The sequence below is a fragment of the Grus americana genome, chromosome 11, assembly GCF_028858705.1.
Source record: "Grus americana isolate bGruAme1 chromosome 11, bGruAme1.mat, whole genome shotgun sequence".
Lineage (NCBI taxonomy): Eukaryota > Metazoa > Chordata > Aves > Gruiformes > Gruidae > Grus > Grus americana.
The window spans coordinates 12625438-12650591 of NC_072862.1; the positions used below are offsets into that span (position 1 = coordinate 12625438).

At 46.5% G+C, this 25154-nt stretch overlaps 1 long non-coding RNA gene and 1 other non-coding gene across 2 annotated transcripts in view; both read right to left on the reverse strand.

Moving 5' to 3' along the window:
• Positions 1-18501: 18501 nt before the first annotated feature.
• LOC129211579 (uncharacterized) overlaps positions 18502-25154 on the reverse strand; it is a 29721-nt gene continuing 23068 nt past the window's right edge. Inside the window, exon 3 of the long non-coding RNA XR_008578877.1 lies at positions 18502-18608. This is a non-coding gene — a long non-coding RNA (uncharacterized LOC129211579). The remainder of the gene's footprint in view (positions 18609-25154) is intronic.
• Positions 23938-24020, reverse strand: TRNAL-UAA (transfer RNA leucine (anticodon UAA)). The gene has a single exon. It is a non-coding gene; the product is annotated as a tRNA-Leu (tRNA).

Consider the following 25154-nt stretch of genomic DNA (forward strand, 5'->3'; position numbering starts at 1 on the left):
AGACCTCAGGCCTGGTATTTCCCACCTGAAATAATGGATCTCTGTGGTTAATAAACCTTGATGGATTTTTCTTCCATAACATTGTTTAATCTTTTTTTTCTGCATGTCCGTAATTCTTCTCTGCACTAACATGGCCCTTCCAGAGCAAGGCTGAAGGATATCAGCACAAGCTGATTGGTGGGTGCATCTGATCTCTAGGATTGCCCAGTGAGTCACTTTTTATATGTTTATCTTTGAAGGATTTCATATTAAGACCCCTGGAACCAAGTGTATGATTCTTTGGACAGCTTCAGGAGATGTCTTCAGGGAAACAAGCGTAGATCAGGTCTAAACCCCATCTTGGATCTACCACTAACTCCTCACCCCAAGATGCTTCATCCCAACCCTCCTTTCCCTTCCCTTCAGGCTTCTCACGTGGGATTTTCACAATCTGTTTACCCTAATCCAGAGATATGGCCACAACACCGTGCAGGAAATAAGTGAGACACACAGTCCCTGTTGGTGGAAAACTAAATTACGGACAGGATAGAAACTGCCACAAGTAGCCATGATAAAGGTCTAATGAGATAACTGCCATGATGGCTTTTCCATGTATCCCATCTTGGATTCAAAAGGCTACTTGCATTGCATAAGTAGCTGCTGTTTTGTAAAGCTACCGTATATGATGCAGACACTCCTCATGCTTCCTCAGGGTACAATTACTTTCTTATCTGTCTTGTACTGCTGTTTCTCTTCAGCTGAAGTAAGTTATCCAGCATGAGACTGCAGGGTTAATCTTTTGAGTAGAGAAAGTCTAAAAGGGCTGGAGAAAAGCATGGCAGTCTAAGAGAACGAAGAGCAAGGAGATGACATCTTGGCAGGCAGAGTCGGAGCATAAGGTGTTCCTGAAAGATGCCCATCGCATTTCCCATCAGTGCTGACTCATAAAATGGCAGGTTCATTAAAGGTGAAATACACAAAAACTACAGCTCGAGCAGCTTCATACTCTGCAAAGCACCTATGCGATTGGCTTTTCCCCTGCATCTTGACTCTCCTGAGTCAAGAGTATCAAAGTAATTTGATTTTAAAATGTGTCATCCTGTTAATAAAACCACAGTTGAAGGCTACATTTTATTTATTATTCAAATTACAGTAGCTCTTCAAGGCCTTGGCTGCAATGCATCCCTGCTTAGTTAGCGACTGTCTATCCACAACTTGAGAGGCAAGTCCCTTCTGTTCCACACCCCAGAGACTGCCACATCACCGGGGGAGATTTCCAAAGGGTTGCAAAGGTCTAGGTGCAGGACCCTGCACTCCTGACCGCCTCCAACATGTCTGTGCAAAATCTCCTCTCCAGCCAAGACGACTGGCGAACACTGCAAGAAAGGGAGCCCAGAGCTAAGATCACTTGCAACAGACTCCAGCCACTCAGTGTCACTGCTGTGCCTTAATCACAAATCCCTTTTCTGCTTTCATAGCAGGCGTACTACCGCGTTTTGTATCCAGTGACACTCCTGTTCCAGGCGTGGTACTGTACAGCAGTCTAGCCTGCGGCTATCTTGGTGTCCCATGTTTATCTAGTCTCTCCTGATGGCCTCCACAGCATATTTGCTCTATTTTCAAAGCCTGTTTTTGAGCCACTTTGAATTCCCTTTGTGCTTAGAGATCCGCCTCGCTCTTCGAGCTCCATGCACCCTCACCAGCAAGGTTTTTAAAGCAAGGCTGTAGCTGGAAGTTGTCCTTGATACGTGATGCAGAACAAAATCCAGCTCGCTCGAATGCAGCTAGATTGGCTCAGCGGGACTGACAATAGATGAACTGGGTCTTATCAGTGAAGGGAGCAGATACAACACAGGAGCGGCATGCAGGGAGCAGATAGGAGCACTGTGAAAGCGGACGGCCTGGCTGGTGATAGTGGGGGGTGTGTGTGTGTATGTGTGTATTTTTTTTTCCCCCTGGCTGTTTTTGAGGCTGTTTTTTTAAAGCTGCCACCTTTCTGACCACAGTCACTGCATTAATGGGGAAAAGAAGTAAAAGTGGCAGACAACCCGATGGAGGAGTGCTGTGACGAAAGGTCTCAGTGGGGCGCATTTGTCCGAATGAGCCACTGACTCGCTGGGCAATTTATTCCTTGCTCCAAATGCATTTGCTGGATTTAATGACAAGTTGGTGGCATTTCTGCAATTAATCCTATCAAAGGGAGGTGATTTTAGATGGAGCTGGTCCCGTATTTCCTACCCTGTGTTTTTGTTTATGAGGAGAGGGGCTGCCAGCTGTCTCCCAAGTCAGGGCTCTACGGTTCATGGCAGTAACAGTGGGTTATTAACCAAGTGTCTTCTCCTGACATCCGAAACCAGCACAGCTAAAAAATACAACCTCAGATTGTCCTAACAAGCAATCTCCAAACTGTAAATATGCAACAGTGAGAGAAAGTATTTCTTTGCCAGTGAAACACTTTAATGAGTGGATGGTTCAGCAAATCTTTTATGCAGCTGCTTTCCCCTCTGCGGATACTGAGATTTATGGTAGGAAGGGAGGAGAGAAATAAGTAACTGGGAGAGTGCAGTCCCTGTGTGGTTGGGTTCCATCTCGTACTCTGGTTTGACTAGTCTGATTCTTCTGCAACTCTCCTTTCCTTGGATAAACCATTAATGGTCCCATTCACTGGGGACTTGGATCCAGGAAATGAAGTAGCTCCCAGTGCCAGAAATCATGACCTGGCTGAGACAAGAAGGAACAACCCCTCATTCCAATGGGGGTACTGATGACACATACCCAAAGCTTTTAAATATCAAGTGCTCTTTGAATACTGATGGCCTCTTTTGGAGAGAGGGGCAAAGGAGAGAGAGACATTGGAGATGACATTTTTGCAATTTTGAGTTTTTATATATTCCCTTTGAACAGATAGGTTCTTAAGCTCTTTATCCTTCTGACCAATTAAATGACATTTCTGATGAATACTATTCCCCAAACCAAAATGACAGTACCTGGAGGAATGGGATCCAAAAGAAACAATCTTCCTTCCTGATGGTGGTGGACTAAAAGGCAAAAAACCAAAGCCCAACATGCGTTTTCCAGAAAAGGTATTAGTAGCAAAAAAGCCCACCAAAACAAGCTATACAAAACAGCACATTCTCAACTGATTTACGAGCCCTCTGAGCTGGTCCTTCAGCCACTCTTCCTGTCATGATGAAATTTTCATTCCCCTTGGACCTGAGTTCCCAGTTGGAGGAGAAAGCTCACACCTTGACTTGCCCTTTGGCAGCAATGTACTCATCTGGGGAATCTGCTGTATCAGTGACAGTATAGAGCAATTCTTGTTCTGACATTGCATCATGTTTTGAGCAATTTAATGGTTATAAACTCAATAATAGTCACCTTTTGACTTTAAAAAAAACCCCAGAATATCTCTAAAAACTGTTAGTGTTACCACACCTTGTTGTTGCAAACTGAGCCATTCAGTCTGTTAGCTGCTGGGAAAAGTTTTATCCAACATCGTCTCCAAAAGCACTTTCTGATTCATACCTGTTTGCAAAGGCTCTGAAGAGAGACCAGCCGGGCATGGAGACTTGAAGGAGGCCCCTGAAGGAATGTGAAGGTCTTGCTGTTGAGGACACACAGATGAAAACATCAGCAGAATACATAAGATGTTTTTTGCACTTTCCTTATTTATCCAAAAAGCTATTTTTGTTTATTAAAACCTAGTTACTAGCTGCATCTCACCAATAACCTGGAGTGCTTGCTTGGTTAATTTAAGCAAGCAGAGCTTTGACGAAGTAATTTTACCATCCTCGGGGATCTGCCAGCTTATGCCGGTCTTCACTATTTCAGATGAAATTGAGTTAATTTTCGCTGAAATTGCTTCTTAGCAGACAAACACATTCCCCATCATTGCGAGCTTATGCCTCTGCAGCTCTATTATTCTTTAATTTACACACCCCGGCAGCGAGGGATTAATGCCTGAGACATACAAAAGGCTACAGTGTGGAGAGGAGAAGGGGAGGAGAGAGAGAGAGAGAGGAGCTCTGCGGGGAATAGGTAATGGTGTTTCAGTTTTATAGTCAAAACATTTAAAGTTTGGCATTAATACGGAGTCAACTCTTGTTGTCCTTTCACTCTGGAAACACATCGTCTGAAGTTGCAAGGCAGAAAACATCTCAGCTGCTCAGCCAAGCCGGAGATGATGGCAGGCCCCTGCAGGATTGCCAGGTTGAGAGGGCAATCACCAGGATATTACAAACTGCTCCACATCAGGAACTGATTGCTGGGGGTCAAGGCAGTGTGCAGTAGAACCGCACAGGAAGGCCACATTTCACCTTTGCATCTTCCACAACGCTCTTGCTTCAAACAGGAGCTCCCCCGGGAAAATACTGCTGCCAAGGCTCTGGGGATGCCTCCAGATGCTCAGAAATTAAAATACTGGGTTCTCATAAGCATCCAGACAAAAATATAACTAGTGCCAAAGCACCTACAAATGGGTGGAAAAGACGGATTCCACTATCTGGCTTTTCCAGAGAGAACAGGCAGAAGTGCCAAGTTCAGCTGTCCCTGTAAAGTCTCAAGAGAGATTTTAGAGTAGCAGCATTTCAAGTTAGTCCCTGCTGATGATTGATCAGAATAGCAATTATGCTTTTTTTGTGTGTTATCACTTCAGTTTTCCTTCCTTAATTAAACAGCTAACCGTTTCCATTTATTGTATTGAGAGCAGCCCTGAGGAGGACCTGGGGGTGTTGGTTGATGAAAAGCTCAACATGAGCTGGCAGTGTGCACTTGCAGCCCAGAAAGCCAACCGTGTCCTGGGCTGCATCAAAAGAAGTGTGACCAGCAGGTCAAGGGAGGTGATTCTGCCCCTCTGCTCTTGTGAGACCCCACCTGGAGTACTGCCTCCAGCTCTGGGGTGCCCAACATAAGAAGGACATCGAGCTGTTGGAGCAAGTCCAGAGGAGGGCCACAAAGACGATCCGAGGGCTGGAGCACCTCTCCTATGAAGACAGGCTGAGAAAGTTGGGGTTGTTCAGCCTGGAGAAGAGAAGGCTCTGGGGAGACCTTATAGCAGCCTTCCAGTACCTAAAGGGGCCTACAGAAAAGCTGGAGAGGGGCTGTTTACAAGGGCATGGAGTGACAGGACAAGGGGGAATGGCCTTAAGCTGAAGGAAAATAGATTTAGATTAGATATTAGGACAAAATTATTCCCTGTGAGGGTGGTGAGGCACTGGAACAGGTTGCCCAGAGAAGCTGTGGATGGGTTCAAGGCCAGGTTGGATGGGGCTTTGGGCAACCTGGTCTAGTGGAGGGTGTCCCCGTCTATGACAGGAGGGTTGGAACTAGATGATCTTTAAGGTCCCTTCCGACCCAAACCATTCTATGATTCTATGATTCTATATATCTCTGAGGTACATACGGGTTACTGGATAAAATATGGCAATCCCGATGGTACCAATGTGTTGGTACGCACATAGCAATGCCATAATGAGCTGTTTAAATTCCTCGCCTTCCTTTGAAGGCCTGCTCTTCCGTCCCCTTCTCTGACTACTACCAGTGCCACATCAGTGCCACAGTACATACCAAGATCCCACTCCACTGCTCACACATCCTACTTCCACACAAACACGTTAGTGCTTTCTCCTTGCTACCCTCTGCTCATGAGAAGCTGTCTATCAGCCTGCATTATTGTTCTGCCTTCAAATCTTTTCTTGTTTCCTCCATCACTGTGATGCCTACCAAATCTGTCCACCACAAGGAAATTGCTGGTGTGTTGGACCATTGCACCTTACATTAATATTATCTCTTTGTTGTCTAACATCCAGTTGTTCTTCCTGGCTTTTTATTGGATGGAAAGCTCTTCGAGGTAAGGGAAATCTTGTGCCCTTGGCTTGAGTACCCTGTCATCATGGGTGCATGCCACGAAGTCTACAAATTTAGCAGCAGAAAAAGAAAGCTCTTGGGCGTCAAAGCAGGGCAACTGTATGAAATACAGTCTTGTATTTGGAATGTGTATCTTGTGATAGACAAGAGACCAGACAAGGAGGGTCCCTTCCAGGCAAGAACTCTTTGTATCTTTAGCCTGAGAGGTGATCGAGTGAGATATTTTTTGCTATAGAGTATAACAGACCTTCCAGCAGCCATGGCACACCAGTTTGCCTTTCAGGGCTCCCCAGGGATCATTTTCCCTTCTGCTAATGTCCCAGGTGTTTGGCTGTGAGGCCGGTGGAAGGAATACTGCTTTGCTCCCCAGATTGTGGGCAACCCTGGCCCCTTTCCACACTTGAGTCAGCCTAACACTAACATATTAAGGCCAAGTTTCCTTTATTTGATAATATTCCCTCCTGAGGACCAGTAGCTGTGGATGGGATAGCTGTGGGGAAGGAGGTCCTCAGTACAATTTGTGTTAAAGAAAATGAAAGGAACTCTGATTCCCTCCAGAAATAACCTCACCATCTTGCAGGGCTAGCACCAGCTCTGCTGCATGGCTAGGAAATCCCAGCCTCTGGAGCAAGTCCTTGTTGAATCCAGGAATAGGTCATGGTGAGAAAGGAGATGTTATTGCTTTGCACTAGAGAGAGACTCACGAGAAACACCTGTGCAGTCAGAGCAAGGCTAAATCCGAGAACAAGAGAAACCCATTCCCCATATGCAGAACAGGAAAGGGAGGAAAAAGCTGGGGAAAGACATTAACAGAAAAGCAGTTCCATTGAGGTGAGTGGTAAATACCGAAATGCGCAGGGCAATTTCAGCCACTTGCATTTGGGATCCAACTCGTATTGGCTGGTAGAAATTCTCTCCGTTGGATCTGCACACCCATCTCTTGAAAACAGTTGAGAATCAGCCTAAAAATTTGTACTAAACCAGTGGTCTAGTAGGGCAGGGTACCACCAGCAACATGCCAACAGCAAGGACGAGCAGGACCAGTGGCTTAGGCAAGTATACTTTGTCCTCTCTCTGCCATCCAGGAGCAACTTCTGCCATTTTCCCAGCAAAGTTATTTCAGAAATCAACTCCTTTCAGCTCAGCTGACTTTTAGCCTCATGCATTTTTATACACTCTCTGCAAGAACGAGAAGGATATTTACATTTTTTAATAAGCCTGACAGTTTGAAAGTAATTGGGGATTTATAATGGGTTTGTTTAGGTCTTTTTGTCCACTTGAATTCCAACTGCTAGTCTTAGGCCTAACAAGCAATATTATCTCTATGGTGATGAGGGAACCTCAACAGGAGGCCCTGAAGCCAAAGAGGAAAGCTGGTGTGTTTTGTTATGTTTTTTTTTTTTCCTTTGAACCTGCATTTTAAAGCAAAACCAGCATAACAAAATTTAAAGCAAGAGCAAAATTCCTCCAGACATCCAGTGCTCATAACTCTTGCTCCTTCTGCTGGGCCTCCCAGGGGCACATAAGCCAGTGTCTGATCTCTATCAAGGTGGGTTTTTTTTCTTCCTGGCAAAGTTTTGCATTTATTTGCTCTATTATGGTTCTAAAATGATCTTAACCCTGATTTTTCTTTTGGGGGAATCAGATGTTTGGTGGTAAGGATGGAATTAACCTGAAAAATTCAAGGTCTGGGATCAGATTCGTGCAGCTGAATCTCAAGGATTCAGTTCTGCTTATTCCTAAAATGAAAAGACAGCTGTACAGGGTGGAAGAGAAAAAGGAGTGAAAGCTGAGAAGGGATCTGATCCAGTTGTGATAACAGGGTTTTCAGTGAGGACTGCTATCAAAAACAGAGACTCCTGGGAGGCTCTTTGGCTTCCTTGACATTGCTGAGGGACACTACTGAGCCTGCAGTGCAGATTTGTCCCAGGCTCCTCTAGAAAAAGGCTGCTACAGGTGATAATGCTCTGAGCCTAACTTTCAAATTGGGTCCTTACTTCTTTGTGCCTCAGTTCCTCACTTCCTTAAGAGAAGAAACAGCAGTCCCTGCCTTGTGCAAGAGCGAGGGTATAAATGCAACAGAGATCAGCAGGTCCTAGTGTTGAAATGGAGTAGGAAGCATCCACTAAACCCCACAAAGAACAGTGATAATGAGGGAAAAAATAACAGGAACCAGCACCCCTGATTAGCAGACATCAGCACACGGGTTCATTTCAGCAAAAGCGTGCACCGAGCAGTGGTGCTATGGAACGTACCTGATATTGTCAAGGGCAGAGTCTCTCAGTTCACATCTCCTCCTCCCTGTGCCTCAGACCTCCATGGCATGCAGGGCACGCCAGCGAATCGCTCCCCATGCCACATGTGGCTAATCTTTTATCAGAGCAGCTAAAGCTGTGGAAAGAATGACCTTCATAAGCAAAGCAAAGAGGAGCAGAGATGTTGCCGTTTGCCATTCATTGCCCTTACCTGCTCTTGACTGCGTGCATTGAGTTGAAACCTGTGCAAGATATACAGCCAAGGGGTAGCTTTCTCCACTGGGTATCAGGCACGGGACTGCGCAGCTTTATCTCCTTCCCCTGCGGAGCAGAGTGACAAAAGGGACAATGCCCGTTCCTAGTGTTTCCTAACTCCCACAGCCCCAGGAGGGGCTTCTCCAAGCTCCTTGCAGCAGAGAGCCATTGCTTGCCCTGCCACCAACACCTGGGACCCACAGAGGTGCTGCCCGCTCCTTGCTGTACCTTTCCAGCACATGCATCATGTGTGTTCAATGGTGCGCAGGTCTCAGCACCGTGCGGAGGGCAGCAGGCAGGGAGGGGGCTGCCGGCAGGGAGCTACGGCTGGTGGGACACACAGAGGGAGGGTCAAAGACAGGGTGGGGAAGATAGAGAGATGAGATGGGAATGGGAGAAAAGCAGCAGTGAGAGAGGGGAAAGTGAGAAATGAATTGAAATGAGTTAGAAAATTCCAGGCAGACAAGCTTGAGCATTCAGCAGCTGAGATGTGGGGCTTCATTAGTACAGACCGACGGAAGATAGAGACATTAAGGAAGGAAATGTGTGACTCACAGGGGAAAATGGGAAAAACAACACACACCATAGCAGCTGCTCCTTTTACTTCAATTAAAGAACAGCTCAAAGGGTATGTTAAGGGGAAAGGAGGGAGAAGCAAACAAAGGCACAAACAACAGAAAAAAAAGCCAACCAGATGAAGCAACTGTTACCCTCAAGCATCTAAATGAACTGGCTCAGGCGTTTGAACACGGAGCCAGCGTTCCTCACCCTGTACCTCCAAAGAGGGACCAAGCTGCTTGCTCTGCAGAGCCAGGCTGTGGCAGGAGCTGCTGGCTAGGGGCTGCGGTGCTGCCCAAGGCATGTGGAGACAGGCACGGGGCAGCCAGCACTAGCAAAAGCACCGTCCCAGCTATCGGGTGTGGAAGAAGAAGGCAGTTTCCCTTAGCAAAGCTCTGTGACACCTTGGGAATGGGTGAACAGGGTATCCTGTTGCACCTAAATTACCAGCCACAGCATATCTGAGCAAGGAAGGGAGGATGGCAGCAGTGCGTGCATTAATCACAGCCGTGACTCAGCACAGAGCTGTGTTGGCTAAAGGGAAGCACTTTGCACTTGGCTCCAGGGTGGTGGGGGACACTGCCGGGGCCCCTTCGTCCTCTCAGTTCCACCTCACAGTAACCCCAGCTCACCTGCCCCAGGCTTTGCTGCCAGCATCAGCCAGAGCTGGACAGCCTCTCGCAGCCTTCTCATCAGCAACCATACCTGGCTGGGAAGTGAACACTTCCCTTACCTCCTTCTGTGGTGTACAAGGATGCAAAGAGCTCACTGAGATTGGCTTGTGCTGCTTTTCCAGAAAAAAACATTGACCTTAATTCCAGCTGGAGACTTTAGTTATTTCAGCTGCCCTGGACACACTGGTGGAAACATCCTGGCACTGGGCAAAGGGGACAAAAGCAAGGTAACTCCCGTCTCTCCCTTCCTCCACTGATTGCCAACCCTAATTTCTCAGACCTCATGAGCACTGAGAAATGTTATAGTAAAAATTTAATGGATTCCAGTGAATTCTGTTTTCAGCTTTCAGGTGATAAATGTTGGAAGTGAAGAACGGAGTGGACCTGGAAGAGTGAAGGTGAGACACAGGAGAAGGAAGGGATGGAAGAAACCTCCCCTTCTCCAGGTGTTTCCTCCTTGCAGCTTTCACCAGGACAAAAGTGTGTTAAGGATTTATAGGGGAAGAAAGTTTTCTGTTTAGAGCCCACTAACTGCCATAGATCTCTGGTTTCTTTACTGGTTCCCTCACATAAGAGGTTTATCACTTTGCTCCAGCTGTGACACCAGTCTGCAAGGGTTAGTTGCTTTGCTTGGTTGACTGAAGCCTCAAATCTGGCAGCTACTGGGTCAGTCCCAACTCATGGCCTTCCCAGGTGATCAACAGAAACAACTTCACAATGTCAGAAAAGGTCTGCTTTCATTTTTGATTGGGAAAATCTTTGTTCAGATTTTTTATCCTTCCCTCCTTATCTTTGTGGATGCTTCCCAATTCCTGGATACAGCAAATCCATGACCCTTGGCTGACTCATTCCTTATACGAGCATAGCAGTGGATTTCATGACAAAGTCCCGTGGTGTCAGGATAATTACCTGCCCAAAGTCTCAGATGGAGCGCCTAGATACAAGCAAACTCCCAAACTCCTGACATTTATCACTCCAAAGAGCAGCCAGCGGAAAAGCGGCCCCTATCAGATAAAGAGGTGTCAGTCAAGATTTCAATGTAGTCGGCTGCAGCTTGAAAAGGACACATCACAGTATATCTGCAGAACGAAGTGTGGCGCATGTTAAATCTCCACAGCGTGGGAATCAGCACAATGGATCCCATCTCCATACATGATAATGGGAAACTCATAATTCTCTTATGCAAACTTTAATGCCAAAAAGTTGCCACAGAGAACCACTGAGGACACAAGGGTTTTTTCTTCAAAGCTTCTGAGATAGGCAGCATTAAAAGCATTTGCTTTGAGCTGGCTGTGTGTTAAGCTTCCTCTCTGTCCCTTCATCTCTCCCCAATCAAGCTGTGTCTCAGTCAGCACCCAGTTGTTAAATTCTGGATGGATTAAAGAGCATGAGAAAGTGCTTTTTTTAGGAAAGCGATGTTTATCCATCATTCATCTGGGTGAGTGTTAAACTTCAGATCCTCTGCTCCTCTAATGATCGTTGCATGGTGGTGCATTCAGAGTCTTTGCTTTGCACAGTAGTGGGGATGTTTGATCTAAAGGCTTCTCTTTGCCCAGGATTAAATCTGTATTTGGATCATCCTTTGGGGTCTAATTGTGTAGGATTTTGGTGGCAGTGCAGCAGGGCCACAGAGTGTATTGGCAGGAAGGAGAGGACAGGAATTCCCCAAATGACCTGACAGAGCCCAGGAGATTTCAATGGCAATTTGGGCAGAGGAGAAAGCAAAGTTTAAATACAGCAAAAACAGCTTTCCTTGCTCAGTGTTAAAAAGGAAAAAAGAGGGACAATAATCTCTCTAATCAAATTCCTAGAATTCATGCAAGTTTCCAACTAATGCCAACTTAGAAGCAGCATTGACCGGTTTCAGACCCTCTCTGATGGAGACGTGGGTGGACAGGGATCAGACTGACAGTAAATTCCTCAAAACTGCAAAGTTTCGACACTGCATTAGGCATAATTACACCTGTCAAAGATGACATACTCCTGGAAATTTTCTGTTGCAGAGCAAATGGCAGAGGGACTCTTGAAAAACCCTCCACATAATTTCTGGATGCCTCAGGCCTTCAGAAACTATCTTGACAGGCAGATGAAGTCTTGCTGTGCAGCAGGAGGCCCTGGTTTAACTAACATCGTGTTGGACCAAACAGTTTGAAACACCTTTGCTTTTCTTGATTGACATAAGTCCACTCTGCATTTTGGGAGTGACACCACTTAAAGAGATAGAAGAAATATCATGTCTTAAAATGACCACCTGCTGGTATACTTCTCTGGTCTGTCACCTCCAGTAAAGGGCAAACACTACAACACAGCAATGAAACGCAGGATGATACTGGGCTGCCTGGTAAGATGAACACCTGGTTCTCCTCTCTTCTCAACCCTTCAAAGATCTCTGAAAAAAAAAAAAAAAAAAAGATGTTTTCACCCCCCAAAAAAGTATCCCTGTATGACATGCAAGGGCAATACTGACAGTAGCTGAGAAATATATGCAATAGCTGCAAGATCACTCCCTGGCACTTCTGGCCAGCCCAGCAGTGCAAAGATGACGTGAAGTTCCCCCCAGAACAGCAGCTTTCCTCCCCACAAAAGAAGGCTCACGCAGTTTAAGGCCAAGTAGGAAGGAAAGGTCTGTGTCAGAGCAGGATTGAAATCACAGGGCTTGCTACAGCTTCTCCTCAGCAATTAGCATACATCCTAGCAGATCCCACCTGCCCTGCCCAGGTGGATCTGGAAAACTCTTAAAGACCCTAGACGAAGATAGACTATGCCACATACATACTAGCACGAGCCACAGGTGTGTCAGCATTGCATCAGAGCCTGCTAACCACGCTGCAGATGAAGCGTTTTTCCTGCCCAGAGGCACTTTCTTCATTGCTACAGCACCACACGCTTCCTGCTCCAACTTCACGTGCCCTGGGGAGCAGGAAGGTCACCATGGTGCCAAAGGATGAAATGATGAAATCCTCATCCAGCTGATATTAAATTAAGAGAGAAGGGATGGAACACGCCAAACGCAGTGAGCCTTAGATAAATGCTTATTGTCTTCAATTGGAGCTGGGTTTGAATGAGAACAGAGAAGTTCAGGATTTGGCAGTCTGTATGTAAAACATTGCAGAACGACTGCTATGTGCATGCAGCTAGTTTTCATGCATAATATATATAGGAGCATACCATATGTTTAAAGCGTCAGGCAATCGGCCCAATCTTGGATCATATTATAAAGCTTTCCTACAGTGTTGCATTTGTTCTAAACAGATGCATTTCTCCTTGCCCCCCCCTCCTCCCCTCCCAGCTTCCCAGCCTGCCAATGCTCACTTATAAGGAAACCAGGTGTCCATCTTTAAAAAAAGAAATAAATCAGTATCCAAAGGAATCTGTCCAGGAAGAAAGCAAATCCCCATCTCTGCTATTTTTGTTTAAAACAGGAAATATGTTGCCAAACAAACTAACGAATGGACAAACAAGAACCAAAACAAGAAAAAGGAAGGCACGAAAACTCATAGGAATTAGTTTCTGAATTCTGCAAAGCCAAATGCTAATTGTGCCGGTCCTCACATGTACAGAACAGATGAATTCAAGAACAGAAAGAGTACCAATGATAGCAGATATGCTGTGGATGAAACATGTCCTGCATCGGTTATGAGGAGGGCTGGATGATCTTGTCTTTAAAGTGTATGGTTTGATTTTGTATTAATTCATCAGCAGCATCACAGATCTCAGCGGCTCATCTCCGCTCATTATAGGTGCTTTGCATATATGGTTGGGAAGGAACCACCATCTGATTTGTCTCATTGCTGCTCTCTGCTGTCGCTGTGTTACCCTGCTAGGGAGCTTCTGGCAGACCCCTCCAGGTATCAGGAGCTCTGCCGGGCCCTGGCTCAGCCCCGGCGGGTGCTGGGTGCCGGGTGCCCTGCGCCAGCGGCTCTGCTGGCTGGGAGGAGAGACCAGCATCTCCCGGCGTGCTGGGTCTTGGCAGTGGCTGGGCAGGGATGTGGAGGAAATGCGAGGCCAACCCACCTTGTGCACATCATCCTCAAGTGAGCAAGATCAGCTCTGTCCTCCTGCGATGTTTCAAGACACGTTACCTCCATCAGTCCCTGGGGAGACAGCAAAACCACCTTGTGAGCAAAAGCCAACAGGCTCAGCAGCAGAGCAGCTGGGAAACACTCGCAGCTGGCTCCCTACCCTTTACATGGAGTTCCCTTCACTCGTGCAAGCTCTTAAGGCCATGTTTTATATCCTAATTAAACTGAAAGAAAAGGAATTGGATAACAGTCTAAAAGATTTGCAAGCTACATCTATTTCACAAAATGACTCATGTTCCCACTAGTGTAGCTCATCAGGTCCAGCACATGCTCTAATGTGTGGGACTAATAGATTTGTAACAATGATATCTAATATGAGTCTGTTCCGGTTACATACTTATCATGGGTCCTCACAGGCTTTCCATCAAAGCTGCTGAATGAAAGCACTTTTTATTAAAGAAAGAGGAAAAAAAACCTCTTTACCCATAAATCGCTCAGCACATTAGCCCCCAAAACAATTCACTGAGGCAAGGTCATATTTCCCTTACATTAATTTAGATCCTTGGAAAGTTCAATGAGATAAGAAGACAAGACAAAACACAAGAGGCTATGTCTTCAGCTGCCATGAATCAGCGTTGCTTCTCATCAGCTGAGAATCCAACCATAGATCTAGAGAGAGCCATAGGAAATATATAACAATTTCTTTACAGTCTTAGGGTCCGGTAATGATGATCCATATGTTGCCTTATTACTTGAGAAGGAAGGGAGCAACTACAAGGACAGATGACACTTGGTAGGTGAGAGTGGCTTCTACAGCCCCATGGGAAAAGCTCTTTTGAATTCAGCAGGCTCAAGTTTGTCCCGTGGTGTTGGGGGTCACCACGATTAAGTGGAAGGGAAAATATTTTGTTGCTTTGTTTTATTTCCAGGCAGTATTTCAGTGGGACAGGTCCTGATGCTAGTCACAGACGGGAGTAGGATGTGACAAATGAAGTCACAGGGGGATAGGCTTAATTGAAATATAGTCACGATGATGATGCTGTGCCTCTCAGTTATCTCCCATCCGCTGCTTCGAACAGCAAGGAAAGCTGCCAGCTCTGAACCCTGTACCGTGCGCTGTCCCTTTGATACCACAGCTCTCTCCTTCATGTTTACACCCTTCAGATATTTTTAGGCCTTTTTCTTCCACACAGAGAAGTACGCGTTGTCATCTCGTAGCCTCATTTAGCAGTTTGAGGCTTCCCACATAAATCATTTTTTCCAAATGTCTGATCATTTAGTGATCAGAAGGCAGAAGGGGTGGTCTGGTTGCTCTTCTTTTAGCTTTCTCCCAGGTCTCATTATCTGGTCATGTTGTGGTGGCCACGACCAAGCGTGTGTTTCGTTTTAAGGACAAATCAGAACCACATAGGGAAGGGCTGTTTCCTTCCCACGGCATAATTTGCCTCCACGGAGGCAGATGATTTTATTTGCAGTAATATACTATTTCAGACTGATCTCCAATTTGTCATCTACAGACACCTCAAGGACTCCTTCTGTACCCTACCTGGAACTGGTGGAAAATAGGTTGTCAAAACTGTTAATTTCTGATATAGTTGGAGGGGGAGGGTGTTCCCTGAAACACCTGATGGTTTAAGATTAATGCTTTTTGGTGGAGGGAGCTTGATTTTTAAAATTATTTTTACAATAAAAGCCAATCTTCTCCCCAGGGAAATAAGGTTTTAATCTGCTTCACCTTGAGACCTTCCAAATCTCTTCTTTTTGTGAGTTGTCTGAACTATTTTGGATAGTGTTCTTGCACATATACATATTTGGCAGGTTTAACAGCAAGCAAATATCAAATTATAGTAACGGATTTGTGGGCACAGTCTGGTCCAACTAGACAGGCAGCTAAGCACTATAAAGTGTTCTGTCGAATACTTATTCCCATATAATTTCATTCTCCATAGTGGTCATGTTATCCAGACCAAATCCTTAGAACTTCCTTAAACATTTCTCAGAACATCCTTGTTTTCCCCCTCAGGCACCATTAAAACAAGCTACCCCAGATCATGACATAGAAATGCATGCAATCCATTATTCTGGGAAGAAAAAGCTGTTTCAGGCCAAATCCAATGAAATACCATGTTTGTAGCTTCATTCCAGAAAACCTTTGGAGCAAAATAGGTCCATGTTAGCCATTTTTGGGCGTTTCTTAGCAAAAAATCTCCTATTGCTGTAGTCACTCCTCCCCATCCCACCCTTGCAATGAACTCCAACAACTGGCAGACCCAAGTTGGTTGTTGACACGAAGGTAAGAAGTTGGGTGGTTGGGAGCAGCATGACAATTACCCGAAGCTTGACGAGATCTCCCCCCTTCGCCCACCTCTGATGCCTGGCACCTCCCAGCACAAGGAGCGGCTCCCAGGGCAGCGGCTTCACAGCCGGGACCCGACCGTGGGTTGGAGCTTCACTCTTCATCAGGTATTAAGCCCGTCACTGTACATGACAGGTCTCGCCGCTGTGAAATGCAATCCTGCCTCTTTACGGGCTCCGTGGGTTACGGAGGGTGGTGGGTAACCATAGAAACGATGTTGTAAAACAGCATGGGAGTTGACGTGTAATAAAGTGCTACCGCTGTGCAACACCTGAACAGAGCCCTTCAGGAGGAGTCATTATGGATGCACTTGTGACGGGTTTGAGCAGGGATGTCCTGTGCAGGAATTCAAGCGCAGGCCAGAGGACAGAGTTAGCATGGGAAGGCAGGCACCAACCATTAATGCAACTTAAAGTGCTTAAATTAAAGCCCAGAAACCTGCTATATTTACACTGGTTTTCATTCAGCTTCTGAAAGGAGCAGGTGGTGCTGAGCTCTGCTCCCTGTCCCTGCACAGCTTTGGGGCTGTGTTCACCGAAATCTCCTACAAGCACGTGTAGAACCCTGCAAGCCTGGTCAGAATTTTCCAGAGGAAATCCTGGCTCTTCTTGGCTTGTTCCAAAGACCAGTTCATGTATGGAGAACACACTTCTAATTACAGAAAAGTACTTAAATATCAGATATCCTAGAAATAGTGGTATTCAGTAACCTGCAGAAGCAGCTTCACAGATCAACATCACAAAAATATCAATGTCTCCTCTTTCAGACAGAAGCTGAACTCCAGTGGTGCTCACACAGACATGCCACACCAAGAAGCTTTCAGTTTTAACATTGAGCTTCCTGACTGTGTCTGTCGAGACATTCCCATGAATCTCAGTATACTGTGGGGACTGTAGAAGGTACAACTATAAAAGCCATGACTTCAGGAGGAGAGGAAGAGCAGATGCTCTTCCTCCACCTTCATAATTCATCTGTACTGGGGACAGTCACCATCTGGACCTGAGATTTCAGGCCAGCATTATTCCTTCTCTTGCCATATCTACATCTTCAGCAGTAGAAAACAGTGATGCAAGTGCAGCACGGTTCTACGCTGACACTGGTTTCTGTCTGTGAATTCTCCTACACACAAGACATGATAATAAATCATACACAGAGCACACTGATCGATTCTGGCCGAGCAGCATGTTAGTCTCCAGGGCCAACAAAACAGCCCTTAAATAAAGTTTCCTTGTTCAACGTGCTATGCTGCAATGAAAAAAGTTCTTCTGCATCCCAGGCAGGTCATTTAGCCTCCTGTGCAAGGAGAATGTCAAAAAGATACACATGTAGGCATTAGGAAATGCTCCCACCTGATGTTCTCAAAGTGAGCTTTCCAACAGCTCAATGTTCCCCCTGTAGTTCTCCTAATAATTAATGGAAAATAGAGTCCTCTGGGAAAATTGTCACCGGGTAATTAATAAAAAATGAAAATGAGGGAGCAAGCAGAAAGAACAGAGATGTTGCAGAAAGCCTGCAAATTGAAAGAGGCGGACTTACAGTTGTGATTTCCTTCCCAGTCTCAGAGGGAATGTAATGCGTGCTCCGTGTTCATCAACGGCTCACTCAGGACTCTCCGCTTCTTCCATTCACACTTCTGAAACAAGAGACATTGTGATGGAAATGTTCACGCCTTGCCACATTTCTCAATGGCCCTGCACGCACAGACTTGCTTGCACAGATAGAAGAATGGCTGTCAAGGACGAATCTCCAGAGCCCTGCGGGGGATCTATTACCAGGTGATCACTTGAAAATAAAGGTCACTGTTTGTTTTCTACCTGTGGGTTCAATCTGCTTATCACTTTGATGGGGGCAGTGCATTAAAACCCGGGAAAGATGTTCTTTCTCTACCAAAGCAGTGATGAAATGTCTTTTTGCCTTGGCATCTCTGAAATGCCTCCCCAAAGAGTGAATGCTCAGGCACGTTTATCTCACTGCTCCCAAGGGACACTAGACAAGAGTTTAAAAAGAAACCCCAAACTTTCAAGGTCAAAACTGACCTCCTGTTGGGAAACAGGGTTCAGAAACCGTTGCTGGAAATGTCCATCTCCCAGAGCTGTCTCCACCTGCAGTTTGCCAACACGAGTGCCTGAGCTATCACAGTTGCTGGGGGATCCTGAGAGGGAAGAGGATGAAGATGGATGGTCTTATGATTAAGCCAGAAGACAGGGATTCAAGGGATCTGGCGTCACTTATAGACCTCCTGCACTGACTTTGGGCAAGTCAATTAACCTCTCTGTACCTCTGCTTGCCATCTGTAAAATGGAGATAAGAGACTTCCCTGCAGCACAGGAGTGTTCAAAGGAGACTCGTGTGTTTGACAGATGCTCTCATCCGATGCCAACAGGAGTCATGAGATTTCATTGACAGGAGAGTGATGGAGTGGAGAAGACCCACTGCCATTTGGGGTTATATAGCTTTGTGAAAACTCAATAGGTATCCGTTCTGCTTCCCTCACCACCTCCTTTGTACCTGTCTGTCTTCCAAGGCACAGACGATCTCTTGACTGAGCACTGGCTCCGATACCAGCTGTGGGAACCCACAAGTCTCATAGGATGCTTCCCATCCCTCCACAAGGGCTCAAGCAGATCAGCGAGGATTTTTGCCACTAAAAAAAAAAGTAATGTGAGTCTCAGAAAAAAAGCCATGGAGAGGTCAGCCCTGCCTTACCCCTGTGAATGTGGAAGTGCCCGAGATGAGAGGCTCTGCTGCCCTGGGTCCCACTGCCCTTGTGCCCACAGGGCACCCGGACAATTCCCCACTCCTGGAGGGGCATACTGCCCATTGCAGCAGTGTGAGAGGCATCACAGCTGGCCTGGCTTGTCCATCTCTCCCACCGTGCCACAAGGGCTCTCTAATCCCTCCAAACCCTTTACAGCTTTACAAACAAGGGAACATAATTTGCCATTATGTTTTTTTGATTTCTGGACTTTTTTTTTAAGACATCAGAAAAGAAAAGCATTCCTGTGCTTTCACAGGGAACGCTGTATTTCCCCTACCAGCTTCACAAGACATGTTAAAGCATCTAATCCTGACCCTGGCACAGCCTGCCTGACCCTTCTCTGCAAGGCTCAGGGGGAGGATTTCTTTCCCTCTCCTGTCGTTTTGTTGGGGTTTTTTTCCTTGTATTAAAATCCCATAGTGTTATTAAAAGTAATTATTCAATTGCTTTAATTGGCTCAGAAGATAAATTCTTCCCTCAGCCTGGGGGTCATGGCCATCAGCAGCTATTTATTAGTTGCATTGATTGAGAAGAACAGCCTTTAAATGGAAATAAATTGAATTCTATGGCAAAGAGGATTCCATGCAGGCTATTAATGTAAGACAGGGTGCTTAGCAGGATTTTTTTATTATTATTTATTTGTTGCCCTCTTCAGCTCCTAGCTATCCTCAAGCTCCCAGCTACTTCCCATATCTCCACCAGCCATCCCCTCCTCACCGTGGGGATTTCCTTACCTACATGTGTGAGAGCAGGCACAAGGGTGATGGTGATGAGGGAGACTTGGATGAGCTCAGGGAGGCTCCAAATTGGGTCCCCAGGAGCCAGTGGAGAAAGGGGAACAAAATGAGATGTCCACATTCATGCACAATAGAAATGAGAGGGGGAGCAGAGCTCTCCCACTCTCTCTGGGGGATTTTTATTTTATTTTTGCCTCCTCCACTGCGCAGGGATTGTCTTTGCCACTCCCCCGTCAGCTCCAGAATACATTTCATGGTGCGCGCCTTCATTCCAGAGTTTAATTGCTTGAGATTGTTACTTGTAGGCTGTTAATTTATTAAAACCAGATCTCCCGTATTACTCTGGAGCCCAGAAGAATCATTGCCTTCTATTAAAGGCAGCGGTGCATGCCCGCTTGTCTTTTTTCTCTGGTCACCTCTGTAATTGCAGCCCTCTGCTACGATGAAAAACTCCCCCCTACCAGCTAAGCATCCTCCACAGGGCAGGTGGGCTGAGGAACACATACAGGAGACAAACTCACTCAGGGTGTAAACAGATATAACTTCTCTCATGTCCACGGAGTAGCGTGTGAGTGCATTGGAGACACACATAAAACCTCTAAGCTGTTCGGGTCACGTTTCCCCAGGTGGGACAAAAAGTGAAGTCAGGGGCTGCTGGTGACAGATGGTCACCGGAGGCATCATGCAGACCAGACCTGGCCAAAATACAACGACGGATCCCCATGGCATCCAATGGAGCCAGCACTGCCCTCACCCAGCTAAGCACAGAAAGATCTTCCTTGGTTGTATGGACCATCTTTTGAGTCAAACACACCCCTCAAAGCTAGACACCTGCCACGAGCACAGATGGGATTCAGATACCAGGAGATATATCTATATATATCTCTATAGATAGATAGATAGATCGATCGATCGATCGATCGATCTCCATATACCAGGTCGGGAGGTATATGAGAACAGGTGGCTGACACAGGCCAGGAACTCCCCACTTCTCAACGACCATGTCTCCAACAGGTCCCTCCATCTCCCCGAGGCTGCCCGGCTGCCTTCATCATGCCCTGACTCTTCCCTGCCTCTGAAGGGTTTCCTTGGCAGCCCTATGCACATATCTGATCCTACAGAACTGATCAATAGCATCAGAAATGTGGAAGTAGCATCCCTTAAGGCAGTGTCTGAGACTGGTTTTCAAACTCATAAAGGAAGGAAATCAACAGACAATTGGGAGATGGAAAATCACCATATATTTGAGATACTGCTGAGCAGCAGTGTGGGGGATGTCTGCCCCTCTCAGACTGCTTTCTGAGATCCTGCCATCATAAGAGACAAATGCCCATCAATATATTACAGATATCAGAGTCAACAACCCACACGACCCCCTTGTGTCATGGCACAGCCCTTATTTTAGACACACTGTGTGCAGTCTCCTTCAAATTTGGGTGCCTCTGATTTGTGTCCTCACCGAGATTTGGCACTGAGTTTCACGTATGTAAAAGTGTGAGCCCAAACATGAGAAAAAAAATCACCAAATGCTGGGACGAGGCACTGGATCCAGCCCAGCTGGGGCATGCCTTGTGGGGTTCCCAGCCTGCTGCCCAAAGGCCATGAGGCACCCAGACAGCCCATGATGCTGTTCACAAAAAGTGGGTGTCAGGGGCACAGCTCCCAGCACCTGCAGGCAGAGGCACAGGCAGAGGCACCAGCTCTCATTACCCACCAGCCAGCAATTATAACAGTAGCATTACAAGAGTAAAACAATAACATTTTGTTTATCTCCTAAACAGTTAGCTCATTTTAGCACTCTGCCTCCAAGTGCTAGATAATAACAGGATACAAGACAGGCGGTAGCTTTCTGTATCCAAAACGGTGTGGGTGCATCTGTGATTGTAAAGAATTTGAGAGCTGCTACTCCAAACTCCCAGTCCTGGAAAAGGTGTGGCTGGAGGTGGTGGTATGAGCTGTAGGTTAGATTGGATATAGGGATTTCTCAGGGATACAGAGCTGGGGCAAGCTGGACTAGCTGCTCTGGTGCCTGTGGACTGGGTTTGACCTACATCCTTTGAAGCTCCGATTCCCTGCTCCTGCAACAGCCTGCAGTATTCTGGGACTGCTTTGCTTTTACCTAAGTACTTGATTAATTGTAAGTACAAACGTCCCAGGATCTAATCTGAGATCTACAAGCAGGAGCACACAGCAAAAGATGGCACTTACAAAGATCCCCCAAAAAAATTTCATTTAGATTAAACAAGGCAGTTATTGTGTTTTAATATAGGAATTGATTATTATAACTATGTGTATTGAACTTAACAGCTTAGATTTGTATCTATTTCATCACTGTTAATCTTTGATAAATATGTTTTTAATAATCTCTAGGTATTTATTGAACATAAAACTGTCTTGTGAAATTGAGAGTAAGATTGCTAAAGATACTTATTGTACACTACTTCAACACAAATTCATTATTAAAAACCTTTCACTGAGGTTTACTTTTAACCACAACATAACAGATGTGCATACTGCATAGTTAATCTATAATAAATATATTTGTAATAAACTATTGATATTTAACCTGCTATAACAATCTTAATAAATATGATACATGGAAATGGCTTTTGGACAAGCTTCTCTTTTTAGCTCTGTCAAGCCCTTGGAGGATATGGGGTGAGAAGGAGGAAAGCTGTGGCCTGGTAGAAGGCAGTTTATTTATCAGTCCTCCACAGCCCTCACCTGCCTTGGCCACTGGACTCATTGCTATTTCAGTCCCCATATCTCCAGCTCTCCAGCCCCACGGTCTTAACATGGCTCTGCCATCTGATCTCAGACCTGAGTCAAATTAACATTTGGCCCCAGCCGCACGTATGACTCCGGCAGGCTGTGCGATACAAAGGCTGTTAATTCAGCTCCTGGTGCCCTCAGATGACGCTCTGTCTGCCCAATAGTTTTGCAAAGTGGATAAACATCCTCAAGGGATCAGGAACAGACCAAAACCCATACCCCTGGGGTGGAAAAAATACAAGTTTTCTGAGAATATGGATCAACAGAGAAGCTCAAATGAAGAGATTTCAGCTTTGAACTCAGCGGAGGCCACCAAATGCCTTTGACACATGAACTAGACAGGAGTCTGACTCCAAGCCATCAGAGGCAAAAGACTTGACCTGCAGTGCTGCTTCGACCCCCTGGGATACTCTCAAAGATGTATTTGTCATTCTTTGCATCACTTAATGGCTGAGGTTAGTTGCAACAAGCCAGCTCTAGCGGATATGCACAAAAGTTCACTCCCAGCACTAATCAAATGGGAGAGGAGCAGAGTAATTCCTCCCATGTCCTCTCCTCTGGGTCCTGCCCCATTTGTTGTATGGCCACTCATACGGGCCCTGTAATCCTTCCTGTAGGCCACTCTCTGATTCCCATATATCAGAGAGAGCCAAAGATCTTAATGTGCAACTTTTAATTGAGCCGTATCATCTGCCACAAACATGAAATTAATGGCCCTACATCATAATCATAAATTCATACATAACCCCATGCACCAGCAAATAACTCTTTGCAGTGATACTACAATGGTAAGCTGATTTGCAAGAAGCGCACGCTACCCGGGAATCCTAATTAACCAAATTAACACCATCACTTCAAATCATGTCCCAGCAGTAGGACATTTCCGATTGGCCTCAGGCTGGAGCAAATCAGCCAAATGAAAACCTGACAGCGTCTCCGTGGGTCCAGCAGGCCAGCCCTTTACTGAGGGAAATAGCTGGTGCCCATGCATGCACACAGGAAGGGAGCAAAAACTCTCGTGAGCATTTGTAGGTACCAACCCAAGACAGACTATGGCATAGCGACGTTGTGCAACAGGGGAGCAGTTCTCAGTTCCTCATGCATTTCCCAAATTTAACCGGCAGCATCAGGAACCCCTTCCTGCCATGCTGGCTTGCTCCAGGGGGTTGTGGCACTGCCAAATCCCTCTAGAGTGCCAAATGTTGCTTTGGGTGAGCCAAACGATGGGTCTGGAGTCATAGAGCAGAGCTGGTAAGAGAAGCCGGTGTGGAGCAGTCTCCACAAACCCCAAACCCATCTCCTTGAACCCACTTGTTTGCACTGGTTTCAACTTGTGACTTGCCTGAGCTGTTTAGAGCTCAACACCTTTTTTTTTTCCCCCTTCAGGGTAGTCAGGTTTTTCTATTTCTGCCATGGGAAAAACAAGTTGCTATTTTGGGAGTATGTGGGATTCAAGCCTACGACAATCTCAGCACTCACTGCATGAAGGATGAGACACGTAACCTGTGCGCCAGAAGGATCGGCTCACATCTCTCTACGTATTCAGCCTGGATCGTAGGTTGGCTTGGTCCCACCAGGGTCCTCACACTGGGGCACTGAATGGCCTCAGCTCCCTGGGCACAGAGCCCAGAGCTCCCATCCCTGCTCCGAACTGATGCTCTAAAAGCTGGGGTGGGATCTTTGGACCAAGAGAAAAAGGAGGCTCCTACCAGAAGTGGGGTTCGAACCCACGCGGGCATGTGCCCATTGGATCTTAAGTCCAACGCCTTCACCACTCGGCCATCCTGGTGGTCTGTAAGCTTTCCTCTGGAGGGCACACACCTCACCAAGCTCCGAGGTCCCAACTCGAGACACTTCCCAAGCCCAGCAACACCTTCCCTTCCTCACTGTTTTCTTTCATGTCCCCAGCAAACTGATGGAACATCTCATTGGGAGGCACTGGGTCTCATGGGCCATGGAGGATGGCACAGCCCCTATGTACCCGACTAGATCCTTGTGCAAGGACCATAGTCACTGATGATAATGTTGCCAGGGACCCTGGTGCAGGAGGAGCATCTCCAGAGGGTCTTATCCTGACCCTGCTGGGTGCCCCAGGGGAAGGGAGCTGCTCTGACAGCCCCACAGCACTCAGCCAGACACACCACATGGTTAAAGCACTGTCCTTGCACCTCAGGTCCCACTCCTCAGCCCCTCTGGTCCACATTTGGGCCTTCACTAGGGCATTTAGCTGGGAAAAACAGTGGGGCAGGAGAGTTTTTCTTTTTCCTTAGGGGTGAGGTACAGCTTTTTTTTCTGCCATCTGGGGAGAAGAAAAAAAAAACAACCAAACACAAAAACCTCTGTTGAATCACGTGGGATTCAAACCCACAGCCCCCAAGTACCTATCTGCAGGAGGTCTTTACCCCTTATGCCACAGGAGCCTGATAATTTCTGTCTCTGATTTCAGCCACCCTCACTCTTCCCAGGCCAGCACCTTCACACAGGAATGTTATCTACACAGAGAAACTTGGCCAGGCCCTTTCACCAGAGGATCCCATCTGCTGGAGACATGCTTGGCCAGGCAGTCCTGGCCCTGTCCTGCTTGAAGATGAGAGCAGTTTCCTCCTTGCTTCCCCAGGGATTGCTCACAACTCTGCCCTGGGGTAGCTGAGCTGCTTGTGGTTGGTTGCTGCAGAGGTGAGAGGCACTGGCCAGAAAAGGGAATGTTTCCAGGTCTCAAAAGAGGGTGACACAGAGTTCCTCAGTCAGGAGGGGTCACCCTGGCCTCCAGAGATAATTCGGGAGTGCTAGGAAGCAAGGCAGAAGGACCCCAGGCATCCCACTGGAGGATGCTGCAGGTCCTCAGCTCAGCAGAGGATTGGGTCAACCTATTCACATGCAAAAATCCTGCCAGGAGGAAAATTCACCACCTGAGGTGCCAAGA